The sequence below is a fragment of the Mirounga angustirostris genome, unplaced genomic scaffold, assembly GCF_029215605.1.
Source record: "Mirounga angustirostris isolate CCGP_5_RB_7025 unplaced genomic scaffold, mMirAng1.0.hap1 SCAF_7, whole genome shotgun sequence".
Classification (NCBI taxonomy): domain Eukaryota; kingdom Metazoa; phylum Chordata; class Mammalia; order Carnivora; family Phocidae; genus Mirounga; species Mirounga angustirostris.
Window position 1 is genome coordinate 120,646,260 of NW_026991715.1, and position 15,243 is coordinate 120,661,502.

The following is a 15,243-nucleotide window of genomic DNA, read 5'->3' on the forward strand; positions in this document are numbered from 1 at the left end:
CAGCGCTGCCGGTCGCATCTACCTCTTGTTGCGGTGACTGCAGCTCCACCGCGGTTTCAGCCTGGACGCGGGGGTCTCGGCAGCGTTTCCGGCCCCCCTCAACTCGGGGACCGGCTCCGGGCCCGGGGCAAGCGTGGCGCAGCAACCCGCACGCACAGTAGTGCCCGTCCCCGCAGAAGTGGGGGTGTTGGCAGGAGCGGCGGCTCAGCGCCGGGAAGTTATCCAGCGCCCAGGCCCAGGCCAGTTCTCGGCTCAGGCCCGGCGGCACGTGGGGCTCCGGACGTGCCCGCCAGCAAGACAGCTCTTCCAGCGTCGGCAGGCGCGGATCCATAGCTTGGGTCTCCGAGCGGGCGGGGCGCGCCGCCAGTCTAGGAGAAGAGGCAAGCGATGGAGGCCGGCGCTGAGCGGGGCCTTTTATACTGCTCTGGGGGTCTAGGAGGTAGGAAAAGACCATCCAAATCCTTGGAGTATTTGCCCTGCAAATTGCCTCAGAGCCTGATAGGATTAAGGAGAAAATCGCATCATTCTGGCGGGCGCTGTTGAAATTCGAAGGGTTTTTGATGACTGAATCAGGCAGGGGAAGAATTGGCGGGTGGGGAGAAGGGTCCAGTTATTGACAGCTTCTACTGGATATAGAAAGACATGTTTCCGACAAGCCTAGACTAGTTACACTTACTTTATCTAATTCTCTTCCCGCATATCAGAGAGGCATTGCCTGGTAGTGGAGATGAAACTCTGGTGAAGTTGGATCATAATCCAAGATCACAAAACCAGTTCATGTGAGGGCTGGCCTGGGAACCAAGGTCCTTAAGCATGTGTCTCAGGTAAGGGAATGAGCAGAGGAATAATGAGGTTGGGTAGGGAAAAGGAGAGTCTCATACCTACTTAGAATTGTAATTTTTCTATTTTTGTCTACACTAAATTACCTGAAAGGGACATTCAAAATTGCTATGATTTGCATACCCTGTAGGCAAGTGGGTTGACTTAAAGTCACATTTTCAAGTGTTTTTGCTGAACTCTATCCTTTTTGAGTGCAATTATGGGTATTCTTAGCTATTTTCCTTATTCAGTTTCCCTTCTTCCACTGCATACTAATACTATTTTATTTTAAATGTGTATTTTCCTATCAACCAGTCTTGTAATATGTGATTTATTTTTTGTTTGCTTTTATTTTCAATTCATGTAAAAACTATTAGATTGTATGTTAATTTATTTATCATTTTGCACTCATTTGCAAATTTCTAAGATCTTTATATGGACATTTGAGCTGTTGCTTCCAAGTCTGGCATATTTGCCTGTGATGAATCCCTGCCAGTCTTTACCTATCTGCTCTCCCCAATGGATACTCAGATTGCCACACGGTCACCTTCACCACCTATATGAGTCCCTTGCAGACCTGTGAGAGAATTTCTCTAGGCTATGAACCCATGAGCAGAATTGTGCCATAGAAAACATATAAACCTAATTTTACTGAGTTCTGCCAGATTGTTCTTGAGCATGAATGCAGCATTTACCTACCAACAGTGCATGAGGATTATTCCATGCACACATCCCTCACAAGCCCTTGGAAGGACCCAGCATTGGAACACTTACCAGGGGTGGTGTGGTTCTGAAGAGATTAGCTGTGGTGGTGGCTGCCTGATTCATTGTGTTCTGATTTCTGCCAGTGTCTCTCTTGATATGTGTGCTTTTGAGAGCTGTTCTCTGATGTTCAGTCTAAAATCTGTGGTCACCTTTCTGTTGGATTTGAAGTTATCTTTATCTGCTCAAACCCTTTATGCTTAAACAATTAAGTGTTTCTGTTGCAAAAAATAAAAACCAAAAAAAGAAATGATAGTAGCCTCACATTCAGCTTCATACTTTATTTTTATGTTTTATTTATTTTTAAGATTTTATTTGTCAAAGATAGAGCACAAGCAGGGGTGGGGGCGGCAGGCAGAGGGAGAAGCAGACTCCCCTCTGAGCAGGGAGCCCGATGTGGGACTAGATCCCAGGACTCTCTGATCATGACCTGAGCCGAAGGCAGACACTTAACTGACTGAGCCACCCAGGCATCCCAACTTCATACTTTTTTAGCTTATTGCTACCTCTTTTCTTTTTAACAAACTCGATAGAATGAATTTGATTTTCCTTATAAGATAGTTAAGTATTTGAAGTATTTTTTTCTATTTTCAGGGTATTTCAAGATTTTTTTTTTTTTAGATTTTATTTTTAAGTAATTTATACACTGAACATGGGGCCTGAGCTTACAGTCATGAGATCAAGAGTTGCATGCTCTACGGCTGAGCCAGCCAGGCACCCCCATTTCAGGAATGTTAGTTTGTCATTGTCCATGATTTTTAGATGAGGAAAAGGTAAATATAAAAGAAAAAACAAATTCCCTTCATTATTGCACCTTGAAATTTTACATTTTCCCTTTCTTATAAGCCCTTCCACCAAGAAATAAATTATTTAAATAAAGACATTCTGATCCTTTCTGAATGTGTTAATTTCATTAACACAGGGATTTTGGGGCAGGAGCCAGGAGGGCTGTTTCCCAGGACCTCCTCCGAAGCTGGTGGGGTGGCTGCTGATCCTGATCATACGTTCAAGCCTGACTCTATGGCTGGGAGCGAGAGAGGGCAGAGAAAATGAAGATATAGGAACTCTTCCTTAGCTAAACTCAGAAGAATTGTTCAAGCAGAAATATATCCTACTTGAGTGGATTCCCAGATCCCTGCCTCATTGTATATCCACTCCAAGACTTGCCCAGATCTTAAGGCTGACTTTGTGAGGCTAAAATTGGCACTCCTTTGCCACTGGCCACATTGAACACTTTTTACCCCCTTGCTCAGGACCAAAGGAGAGGAGACCTCTAAGTTCCTACCACCAGTCTGTCTCAAGCATAGCAGGATCAGAGCTTTGTCCCCTACCCTTTGCCCTTCTCCAGCTTAATACCTTTATTCAGAGTACTGAAGGGAAAAAGGCACTTCCTCACATATGTACCCTCCCTTTCAGTTCTGTCTACTATTGAGAAAGAACACAAAACATTTATGAAGGCCTATAAAAACAACATTTATTGTCTTATTAGTGACTAAATGAAGAGACTTTTATAACTGAAAAGTCTCTAGAAGAAGGGCAAAATACAAATTCCCAGCCTGACCCCTCAGCTTTCCTAAGGCCATGGTCACGGCTCACTGTTCAAAAGTAGCATGTATCCGGGGTGGGGGAGGACAGCATCATTCTGGAGGTCCCCACCACCATAGATCTCAGGCTCCAGGGGTGTGTCCAGAGTTGGATGGATCTGGCTAAGAGCCAGACATGGCAGGTAGCTGCCCCAGTGTTCTGCAGTGCCCTGTTCTCCGGGGGGCTGACTGACTCCTTCTGGCTCGTGGGTGATGACTCCTAGGCAGACAGGTCTAAGTCTGGTTCCAAAGTGTTCTGGGCTCTAGACGAGTGTCTGTGTTGAGGGCAGGCCCGGCTCAGTGGCCCACACAGACTGGAAAGCAGTTCCCAGTTGAAATATAGACTGTCCCACTGGGGTTCCCCCAGCTTAGGGTAGAAAGGGAGTGGCCACGGCCCCAAATCTTTTGAGCTCAGAGACAAAGGCAGCTGAGGTTCCAGCACTACCTCTGCGGAATCCCAAGCCTGCTTCACACAGTGGCAAAAGGGCTGGTCCATGACTTCCACCTCTAGATCTGGAGAAATGGAGTGTCTGGACAGAGAGAGGAGGCAAAGGACTGAGCTTAGCGTGGGAATTTATACTGTTTGATCTCTTGTGCAGTCCCAAATTATAGTGCATTAGGTAGGGTGGTAACACTACTTTTTGAGACAAATTGCTTCAGAAGGCTGAGTGTGATGATGTTAAGTCAAAAGTATAATTGTATTGATCATAATTTTATGAAATTGAACTGGTATCAGTGACTAATTGGATTAAGGTTAAAAACAAGAAAGACCACAAATGGGGTTACTGATTGTGAAAAACCAGATATACTCTGTGTCCTTTAAATATGTGATATCTGATGTTCTCATCACCTGAAATCAAAGCACAGGCTACGCTAGAGCTGAGATGAAAACCTGGGTCTCCAGAGTGATTTCTGTAGAGAAGACGGGTTTGGAGAGGCTGCGGGGACCAAAGTAATTGATCAGTTCTCCAGTCTTGACTTGGACTCTCAACTTCCTGTTTTGGTCCTCTACTTTTGAACTCCTAAATTATAACAACTGAGAGGAGAAAGACAAAGGAGGTTTAGGTATCAGAAAGTTACATATTTTGGTTCCAGTTCTTATTTCAACCTTTACTAAATATATGTAATTATTACTTAAACTCTCTAAGCCAGTTTTTTTTTTTTAATCTGTGAAGGGAGGACAAAAATACTAATTTCAAAAAGCAGCGGTGAGGATTTAATAAAATAATGTAGGTAAGAAACAAAACAGAGGATCATCAGGGAAGAGAGGAAAAAATAAAACAAAATGAAACCAAAGAGGGAAACAAACCATAAGAGACTCTTAATCTTAAAAAACAAACTGAGGGTTGCTGGAGGGAAGGGGGAGAGGGATGGGGTAACTGGGTGATGGACATTAAGGAGGGCGTGTGATGTAATAAGCACTGGATATTATCTAAGATTGATGAATCACAGACCTGTACCTCTGAAACAGATAATACATTATGTCAATTAATTGAATTAAAATAGTTAAAATATAAAATATAGTTAAAAATAATATAGGTAAGGGGACACACAATATAATTAATAACCTTTGTAAAGGTATAATCATTATTATTTGATCAATGCTATTATGGTAGGAGTCCATGGTTCTATCATGGTATTTTTTTTAAAGATTTATTTATTAGAGAGAGAGAGAGAGATCGAGCATGCATGGGCGACCACAGGGAGGGGGAAAGGGAGAGAAGCAGACTCTGAGTGCTGAGCTCAGGTGGGGCTCAATTCCCACGACCCTGAGATCATGACCTGAGCTGAAATCAAGAGTCTTGTGCTTAGCCAACTGAGCCACCCAGGCGCCCCCTATTCCCTATTATGGTTCTTTATCCCTACGAAGAACAAATGGAAAACGTGGCTTTTAAGAAATGTCTCTCATACAAGTAGATTTTTACATTCTTGCATTGGATCCACAGTAAAATTGCAGCCAGTATACCTATTCTCTGTTCAGCATTTTGCATGATCAGTTTCCTCTTCAATGTGATCAACGTTGCATCATCATTCAATTAACAGGCATATAATGAAAGCCGGCCCTTTGCCAGGTGTTGTGAAAGGAGCTACACGTACAGAGACAACGAAGGCCCCATTTCACCTCTTCTGCCTGAAGCAGGTGCAGGATTTTGCAGCCCCAGAACTTGAGCCTGAAAGGGATCTGCTCACTCTGGGGAACTGCTCTCTGAAAAGCACTGAGCAGGCAGGAACCCCATTCAGCCTCCCTGGGGACTGCTTGGCTCCACTGTTAAAGACATCGGCAAGGTCTGGACACGGAGCCTGATCTCTGCCCGGCCGGTTGGGGCCCAAGCCCCGGTCCTGGGCCCGAGAGCCCGAGGCAGCCCAGGGGAAGTCCTGGTCCACCGTGGTCGGCCAGCGCAAGTGTCCCAGGGAGGCGGGGCCCGGCAGGAGGCCGGTCGCGCACCCAAAGGGATTTCCGCAGCCAGCTGGAGCTTCCGCTGTCTCGACACCCATCCCCCCCCCGTCGCTCTTTCAGATCCACCCCCTCCACTGCCGGCCCTCGCCCCGCTACCGCCTCCGCGCTCCCCGCTCTCTTCCGGTGGGTGGGGAGCTGGGCGCAGCGCGGACCCGGGCCCGAGCCTTGCGTGCGCAGCCGTCCGAGGGCCTCCGCGCGGGGCCCCTTTCCTTTCCGTGCCCTTCGTCTTCTACGCATTTAAAGTGTTTTCTGAACGAAATCATCCGCTTTGGTCAATAATAACGTGATAGGATTTGTCTTTACGGGTTTTAGAGATTAAGAGGGAATGTTTTTCAGGGAAATTTTAACCCCTGCCCCCAAAGTAACAATCATTTCACTAATTTATTCATTCACCTGTGAAGCACGAGAGCAAAAAAATCCTCAAATAAACGGGAAAATGCAAGTCCTCTGCATCCGCCTTTTGTCTTCCAGGTTAAGCCTGACACGTTTTTGACGATTAGCACGCGTTTCAAATCTAAATAAGACTAGTGGCTCAAGGACAGAGCATCATTAGCTAACGAAAAGAAACAAAAAACGCATTCAGAACCAGCAGGCAGCGACTAGGCATTAAAGAACAAAGTTTAAAAGTAACACAAGAATGGGGAGCACAAAGAGAGTGGATCCTGAGTGTTTTCAGCACACACACGTAACGACGTGAAGTGATGGATATGTTAATTAACATACTGTTGATTGTGGTAATCATTTCGCATTGTATACAGTATATTAAATCCTTATGTTGTATATCTCAAAAAACTTAAAGGGGAGCATAGAAAGAAGTTTGAACCAGAGGGAGAAGCTTCCTCCAGATGAAACAAGTTTCTACCCTGTTCTATCGCCCAGTACTTTCCAGCAACACAATTATATCTGTTATCCCACAATGCACCCACAGCCATATCAGAATAACAATTCCAAAACCAAGAATGCGATTACCAAAAACCACAATTTTGGGGCACTTAAAAGTCTTTGGTCTATCCCACTAGAGAGATATAGTAAAATCACTTTTTAAAAAGTCACTTGAAATAGTTCCTCCTGGTGTGGTTATGACACAAATTTGTTACACATTTAGGACTTTTGTTGTTCATTTTGGTTTCAATTCTTAAGAATTATTTTATATAGGGGCGCCTGGGTGGCTCAGTTGGTTAAGCATCAGCCCTCGGCTCCGGGCATGATCCTGGGGTCCTGGGACCCAGTCCGCATTGGGCTCCCTACTCAGTGGGGAGTCTGCTTCTCCCTCTGCTTCCCCTGGCTTGTGCTCTCTCTCGCTCAAATAAATAATACCTTAAAAAAAGAATTATTTTATATAGTCACAAGACAATTTTTTAAAGTATTAAATTTTCCCAAACCAAATCTATAAATTATATTCAGAGGTGTTTAGCTTCTATTCAAGCATCCTCCACTGTTCTTTTATATTCATATATATGGAGAGAGAGAGAGAGACACTGACGATATTCATTTCCTTGCTTTTCTTCACTTAATATATTTCCAGCACCAGCTTCTCCCTTGGCTGCAATCTTTTCCCCATCTTTCAGGATTCCATAAGGGTGTTCTCCTCACTACATTTTCTTGTTGGTAAAGGACACAATTTGTGATGGAAAATTGAGATTTCTTCCTCCCCACCTGTCTTACTGATTTAGAATGAGAAAATTAGAAGGGTAAGGGCAAAGGGTTAGGAACGGGAGAAAAGGGATTCCCATTCAAGAATGAAGGTACTTAACCTTGATTAATAATTAAAAGCATTTGGATAAATGGATTCTACTTTACTGGTTTCCTACCATTTGATGTGAAAAGATAAAGATTCTCTTGATCTCTCATTGCCTATTATTGTTTTGAGGTTTGTGAAAAGAGGTTTTAGAAAACAGGGAAAATATTTAAAACCTGGCTAGAGCGGAAGGTAGTGATGATTCATAAAGTGTATTTATTATTAATCACTCTACAGGTGATTGAACCTAAAATGTCTTTACTGAGATTTAAAATAGTTTTCACAGCCTAAAAAACACTCCTTATTCTCCAACATCATTAAAACCTTGGAGCGCATTCAGAAATTTCAGACTGCACTCTGTCTCTGCACTATTGTCCTGAAGATTTTTTTTTTTTTTTAAGATTTTATTTATTTGACAGAGAGAGATACAGCGAGAAAGGGAACACAAGCAGGGGAAGTGGGAGAGGGAGAAGCAGTCTTCCTGGCTGAGCAAGGAGCCCGACGCGGGGCTCAATCCCAGGACCCTGGGATCGTGACCTGAGCCGAAGGCAGATGCTTAACGACTGAGCCACCCAGGCGCCCCAAGACGAGTGTTTCTGACCGATTCCCAGTAGCAACCATGCAGAGCTTTGTTTATACTTGGATACTATCTGCCTCCCCGTGCCCAACCGCCACGCTCCCAACGCATTTTCATACCTCCCCTGGCAAAGACCTTTCCTTCTCTCCTTTGCGCTGGCAAGCCCGTGCTGCCGCAGTCGCCCACAGGAGGGTTTGAATGTTCATGGAAAACAAAAAAGGCTCTCTCCCCCCTTCCCTCCCCTCCCAGCGGGGCCAGAGGTAAGCTAGGATTTATAGTCTAACTTGCTACTGAACGTGTGGTCAGCAGACAGCACAAGCATCACCTGGGAGCTTGTTAGAAATGCAGTATCCCAGGCTCTACCCCCAGACCTACTGAATCTGAATCTCATCAGTGGCAGGTGATTTGTGTTCACATTTGAGCTGAGAAACACTCTGCAAGATCCGGAGTTTGGGAACCAGCTCCTTGTAAGAAGAGGTCTGGGGGACACAGAGGCCCGATGTGGTCATCAGATCCTTGGTCACAGGCTTTGGAACACAGGTGGCACCCTTGCTGCTCAGCCCAGAATCACTGTTCCTGGGACAGGTCAGGCTGCCTCCCGCAAAGCCCTTGCCAAACGGGCCCTGTGATTCCAAGCTAGATGAAGCCAGAGTCTCCTCTTGGTAATTTCTACGAGGTAACCTCCAGGCAGCTGAAGTACTGCAGTGTCTCTCTCTCTCCTCATCCCCCTCCTCCTCCACCTCCTCTCTCTAAATGTGAGGGCAGGGCATCTGGGTGGCTCAGGTCATGGTCCTGGAGTCCTGGGATCCCTGCTCAGCAGGGAGTCTGCTTCTCCCTCTGCCCTTCACCCTGCTTGTGCTCTCTCTCGCTTGTGTGCTCTCTCTCTCAAATAAATAAATAAAATCTTTTAAAAAATTTTTTTAAAAAGAAAAAAGAAATGTGAGGACAGTTACTTTTCTGTTATTGGGAATTATTGTGGAACTGCTAGTCCATGGTATTTTATACACAAATTAAAATTGTTTGATTTTTGTTGGGCAGTTTGAACTAAAGGTTGAATCTAGAGGCAAATGGCAAGATCCTTATGAGTGGCTAAAAAAATTTTTTTTTGTATGAATGAATATTAAATTTTCATCAAATGGTTTTTCTTTTTTTTTTTTTTTTAAGATTTTTATTTATTTATTTGACAGAGAGCGCGAGGGCATGAGAGAGGGAACACAAGCAGGGGGAGTGGGAGAGGGAGAAGCAGGCTTCCCGCGGAGCAGGGAGCCTGATGTGGGGCTCGATCCCAGGACTCTGGGATCATGACCTGAGCAGAAGGCAGACGCTTAACAACTGAGCCACCCAGGCACCCCCCTTTTTTTTTTAAGATTTTTATTTAATCAAATGGTTTTTCTATATCTGTTGAGGTGATCATAAGATTTTTTTCTTTTATTCTTTCAATGCATGGAGTTGCATTCATCAATCTGTCCCTTGGATACACCTAATTTGGTCTCAGTGTATTTCTTTTTTTATACATACTGCTGTTTCCAATTTCCTAAAGGGAAAGGGAAGCTGAAGGGATTCCATAAAAATCTGCTTTTTTCCCCCTTTTCCTGCTTGTATTCTTGCTAGGACGGGCACCCCCACCTTACACATGCCTTATCATACAAATAGTGTATGTCCTCCTTGTAAGGAGGAGAGTTAATGATTTCTTTAGGGCCTTCCAGCACAATACTATCTATTGTGAGCATGACTGGATGAAGCCAACATGTGCATATTCCCGACGACCAGCGCTAGACATCTTGACACCAAGACCCCCTGGCTCCAAGGAATAGGTGACTTACGGAGGACACCTTGTCTTTGTTCTCACTAGTTCCTGGATGCCTGAGAGGACATGTACACCAGTCCTTAATCCTCAGTAGAAACCCAGACCCAGACTCCTTTCCTTTCTGAGACTCCTGGACACTCTGTCTCTACCTGCGGCTCTCTCTATACCTTCAACAAACTCTGCTCTCGCTTCCTGCTGGCTACAGTTTGATTTCTATCCTCTGTGAACCCAAGGACGCTCTTGGTCCTCAGGCCCAGCCAGCCTATATCACTAATACTTTGTTAGAATATTTGAATTACTGTTCATAACTGAGATTTCCCAGAAGTTTTCCTTTGTTTTGCAATATCTTTTTCAGATTTTGTATCAAAGTTATTTTGGCCTCACAAAATGAGGTGGGAAATATTCCCTTTCTCTGCTCTCTGAAGTTTGTGCAAGTGTAGAGTTATTTCTTCCTTTAAAAAGCTGGCTTCCCAGAGGGACAATGTTGAAGGCAATCAATCCTGGTAAACAACAAGACTTGGTTGGACCCCAGCCCCAGATCTTGCCAGGGTAGGGGTGGGATACATTCTGAACCATGAATGTCAACATGGCTAAATCTATAATGTGAAGAGATATCAAAAACCACAGTCTTGAAATATACTTGTGACTTAAACAGAATCATTGCACAGTTAATTCAAATTATTTTTTTCAGTGAACTCCAGTTTTTTTTTTCTACCAACAAGAATGAGTCACAATGTGGGGTGCCTGGGTGGCTCAGTTGGTTAAGCGTCAGCCTTTAGCTCAGGTCATGATCTTGGAGTCCTGGGATCGAGCCCCATGTCAGGCTCCCTGCTCAGGGGGATCTGCTTCTCCCTCTGCCTCTGCCCCTCCCCTGCTTGTGCTCTCTTGCTCTCTCTCTCTGTCAAATAAATAAATAAAATCTTAAAAAAAGAGAATGAGTCACAATGTAATTTTACTGATACAAAGAAAAAAACTCAAATTTATCATAAAATTGAAAGTATTGTACCTGGAAATTTTATATAATTTAATATTTACTGTTTTCCTGAACAATTTGTGTTTTTATCATAATCATAATATTAGAAAGTAATGGTTTTTAAAACCAAGCCCCATAAACCTCTCCCCAGTCATCTTCGCTTTATCCTAGGTGCCAAATATTTTCATCTTCTATGTATGCCAGGATATGAAAACATTGACCAGTGTTGTGTGAGATTATAGTACAACTTAGTTACAAACTATATTTATATTCCATATTTTTCAAAACTACTCCTATAATTGTAACTTATCTGACTTAGGAAAATAAATCTTTGATAGTTTAAAGCCTCATCCATTTCCATTTTTATGAAAAAATGGAATGTCTGCAAGGATGAATGCATGCTTACAATCCAGTAATGCTTTCTGTGGTCACTGCACTGAGTGCAAACTATTATGTCACTTCAGACAGCAGAAACATTTAAAAAATACTGGAATTCATAATTTTAAGAGACCTTACTGCTGGCCAGAAGTCCCAGTTAACTTTTAGCTTTCCTACCACACCTCTTATGGTTCCAGGTGCTGAGATATTCAGCCCTACAAGAAGTGTTTGAATAATCAAGACAAATTTGAAACATTTCCTCTGAACTCAGATGAAGTCAGAAGGAACATGTAAGTCCTAACTGGGCCATAGCTCCACCAGAACATTTCCTCCCTCTTTCTCATTCCTCTTCTTTGGTTCCATATTTACCCTCTCTAGTACATCTTCTGCCTATCCTTTGCCAGATGACTCCTCTTCTCCATGAAATCTCTTCTTCTCCTTCTCATTTTTAAAAGATTTTATTTATTTATTTGAGAGGGAGGGAGTGAGTGAGTGAGAGAGCACGTGCTCAAGTGAGCACAGGAGCAGGGGGAGAGGCTGAGGGAGAAGCAGACTCCCCACTGAGGAGGGAGCCAGATTCTAGGACTCCATCCCAGCACCCAGAGATCTTGACCTAAGCTGAAGGCAGACACTTCACAGACTGAGCCACCCAGGTGCCCCCCCCCCCCCCCGTGCAATTTCTTCTTAACAACCAAAGAACTCAATAACATAAACAAGCATTAATAGGCTGAATTTCAAAAGGAAATTCCCACCACAGCACAGATACTATTTGCTCACAGCTAGGGGTCCAGGGGTGGGGTTATGGGGCACCCCAGGAATGGGATCAGTCATAGATCTGAGCCTTACCACCACCAAGCATAAAGGTCTGGAGGTCTACATGTCCCCTGGGACTGCAAGTGGAAGAGCCCCAGAGCAGGCAGTTAATCTAGTGAGTCAGGCAGATAAAAGTGGTGGAGTCACGGGGGAGTGAAATGGTACAATTGTCCCTTTTGGAGGCTGGTTTCCTGTTGTCCTTAAGCTCTGGAGTAACATCTTAAATAATTAAAAAAACAAAAAAACAAAAAAACAAAAAAACCTTCCCTCCCCAATAGCGCCTTTCTATGTAGAATTAGCCTAGCCCTTCACTTTGGAATCCCCAGCCCTCCCTGCCCCTCCTGCAACCCCCAGTCGACTTCTTCCCTCCAGTCCTCACACTGTGTCCCCTGCTGGCCAGAAGCCACATCATCCCATAAAGATGGGATTGGAGGACTCTGGTAGGCAAAAGAGGTAGAGAAATGGAGAGGACAGTTTAGAGGGTCTTTTGGAAAACTAGCAAAGCAAAATTCGCTCTATACTTGTGAAAGCACTTTATTCACTGCTAACCATAATATTTCTATAGCATGTCCAGTGAATGTTAGCCCTGAAGAGATACAATTATTTCTGTATATTTTCCACTCAAGCCGCTCAGGCAAGGAATTTCTCTTTCTAGGCTCATATACGTATTATCTTCATTTGTATCTGACAACTTCTGTTAACAAGTCAAAAACAAATGTTCACTGTCACTTGTCTACTATTTATTTGTCAATCAACTGAAGGTCAGAAATTAAAAATTCAGTTCTCTATTCATGAATATTTATATCCATTCCTACACACATACTTACACATCATATACCAGGCACTGTGCTATGTAGTGGAAACAATGAAGAACGATATAGATATGGTTCTACACTCGTCAACCACCATCCCTTGTAATTCATCGGACTCTGGAGAGGGACCAGGATGCTTTCTCAATGTATTTTTTCTGTCAGCTCCATTGGTAGCAGAAGATGATGTTCCATAGATTCTTGGTGTATGTTACGCCACTTGGCTCATCCTTCATTATCCTATTCTTTGAGCACCAAATCAAGTCCTGGAAGGAACCTAGGCATACATGAGGAACTGGAGTAAGATTAGGTTGTTAGGGCTGTAGTTCAAGTGATTATGAACTTACCTGTGGCAGCTTATTGTCCTCCATCGAGCAGGTGGGAGAGTAAGCTGAGAAGCAAGAGCAAGTTGAGAGCTGGGGTCAGCACTGGTTACTCAACCCTGGTCATCCTGACAGGTTGGAGGGGAGGGGAGGCTAACTTAAGCCCAGTTAAGTTGGATGGGGCTGGAGTGGGGGAAACAATAAGGGACTGGGATTGTCTTGGCTCCCAGCCTGTCTCCAATCTTAGATAGCTTGAGAACAGAGGGAGAGAAGTTAATCTTGCAGGGGTTGGAGGGGCTTCTGGGAGAACTAGCATAGAAGGCAGTGGCAGAGAAAGAAAAAGGAGGTTGGGGAGCATTTACATAGGAAGTAATGAGACTTGGGAATCATTATATTTCCCTAGAGTGGTGGTTCTTAACCCTTGCTGGAGCTACAGTCATCTGAGGAAGCTTCTAGGAACACTGATGCCCAAGCACCATGCTTACAGATTCAGTCACTGGGTGGTGTGACGCCCGACCACTGGTGTTGTCATCAAAGCTCCACAGGTGGTTCTAACATGTAGCCAAAGTTGAGAACAAACAGCATCACCATAACTGGAGTTCATTCAAAATACACAGTCCTTAACCCCAGATCTGCTGAATTACAATCTGCATTTTAATGAGATCCTGAAGTGACTTGTAACTCCACTAAGTTTGATAAACACTGGGCAAAAGGAAAAAGGTCTGCAGGCAAATGGGAACTAGCTAGAGATGGGGCTGGGCGTGCTTCCCCCTCAGGTTTAGTCTGTCTTCCCTTTTTCATGAATGGCTGACCCCTCTAAGCTCCTCCTTCATCATCTTTTCTCTTATTGTTCCTCTTCCATATTCTTTGAACCATTTACTGTCACCTTGCTCTGTTTACAGTCATCCCTTCTGATCCCCTTGAATTCTGATGAGGGATACACCAGCACTGGGATGTGTTCTGTCCTTTGGTGCCCACACCCACCCAGGAGAGAAGGTCTCTATGGCTGTGTCATTAGGGCTACGTTGTTCTGTGTGTGGGTCTCCCTGATCCCCTCCCAGCCCAGAACTGTGCTATCATAAATCTGTCATCCTCAGCCTCCTCTCAGTGGTGTGGCTGGCCTATTGTCTGCGTGTCCCTCAGTGTCCACCATCTGCTGTCTATCGCCTAAGCTTCTAGTCGCTGCCATTTTGTGGGGTCTACAATGCCTTCTCTGATTCCTTCTGTTTTCTAAATTCTTGGGTTTAAGAAATATCTTTTAGTATTTCACCTCAGTACATCATCATATGTGAGCTGTTATAGAAGATATCATGAGCATTCAGCATGATCTTTCTGGTGCTCAAGTCAACTTTATGGGGTCCTGTTGTTACTTGTCTGGCTCTCCAACTAGACTAAGAGTGTAAGGAGGCTGGGAGCCAGGCCTCATCCTCTCATTTTTGTGTGTGCCCAGCATTCAGCAAAGAGCCTAGCACAAAGTAGACTCTCAATGTCTGTTAATGGAATTAGACTGTGTTTAATGGACAGAGTTAGTTGTTTAATGAACAGAACTAGTCTATTAAACATAGAAACAAAGGCATGATCAACCTATATGCTAAATGGAGGAAAACTGTATTTGTTTCCACCAATGTTTCTGAAAACAGAGGCTCAGGAATTGACTATAAGAATTACAAAGAAATTCCATGGTATATTTGATTTACAGAGTCCAAATTATCCTTTCACCACAAGAACATACTAAAACACTTTTTTTTTTTTTTTTTTTTTGGTATTTATTCTTCATTGGTGGCTAGTTGTTACCTTAAAGAATAGCAATGGAAGTTTAAAAAAAAAAGAATAGCAATGGAAGCAATAGACATTAATTGAGTGCTTTCTTTGTATGAGGCACTTTGGAAAGCACTTTTCTGTCGTACTATTATTAACTCTCTGAGGCAGGTACTCTTACTGGCCTCACTTTGCAGGTGAAAAACCTAAGGTTTTAGAGGTGATATTGACACAAAGTTAATAAATGTTGGGACCCATATTTGCACCCAGAGAGTCTGAATCTTAGAGCCAATGATCTTGTACTTTATTTGCTTACTTGCACATACAAAATAATCTTTCCCTATAGATTGGGATGTTCAAAAGTAGAAGATGAAAATAGGGAGATGTAAACTTATCTTGGAGGGACTAGTGTTTTTCCCACTAGCCTCTCTCTTTCCTCTCCCCA

General features: G+C 43.7%; 1 long non-coding RNA gene across 1 annotated transcript in view; it reads right to left on the bottom strand.

The window, feature by feature from the left end:
* Positions 1-4,020: 4,020 nt before the first annotated feature.
* Positions 4,021-15,243, bottom strand: part of LOC135365435 (uncharacterized) — a 64,338-nt gene continuing 53,115 nt past the window's right edge. Inside the window, exons 4-6 of the long non-coding RNA XR_010413293.1 lie at positions 12,736-12,994; positions 6,016-6,175; positions 4,021-4,200 (exon numbers count right to left, since the gene is read on the bottom strand). This is a non-coding gene — a long non-coding RNA (uncharacterized LOC135365435). The remainder of the gene's footprint in view (positions 4,201-6,015; positions 6,176-12,735; positions 12,995-15,243) is intronic.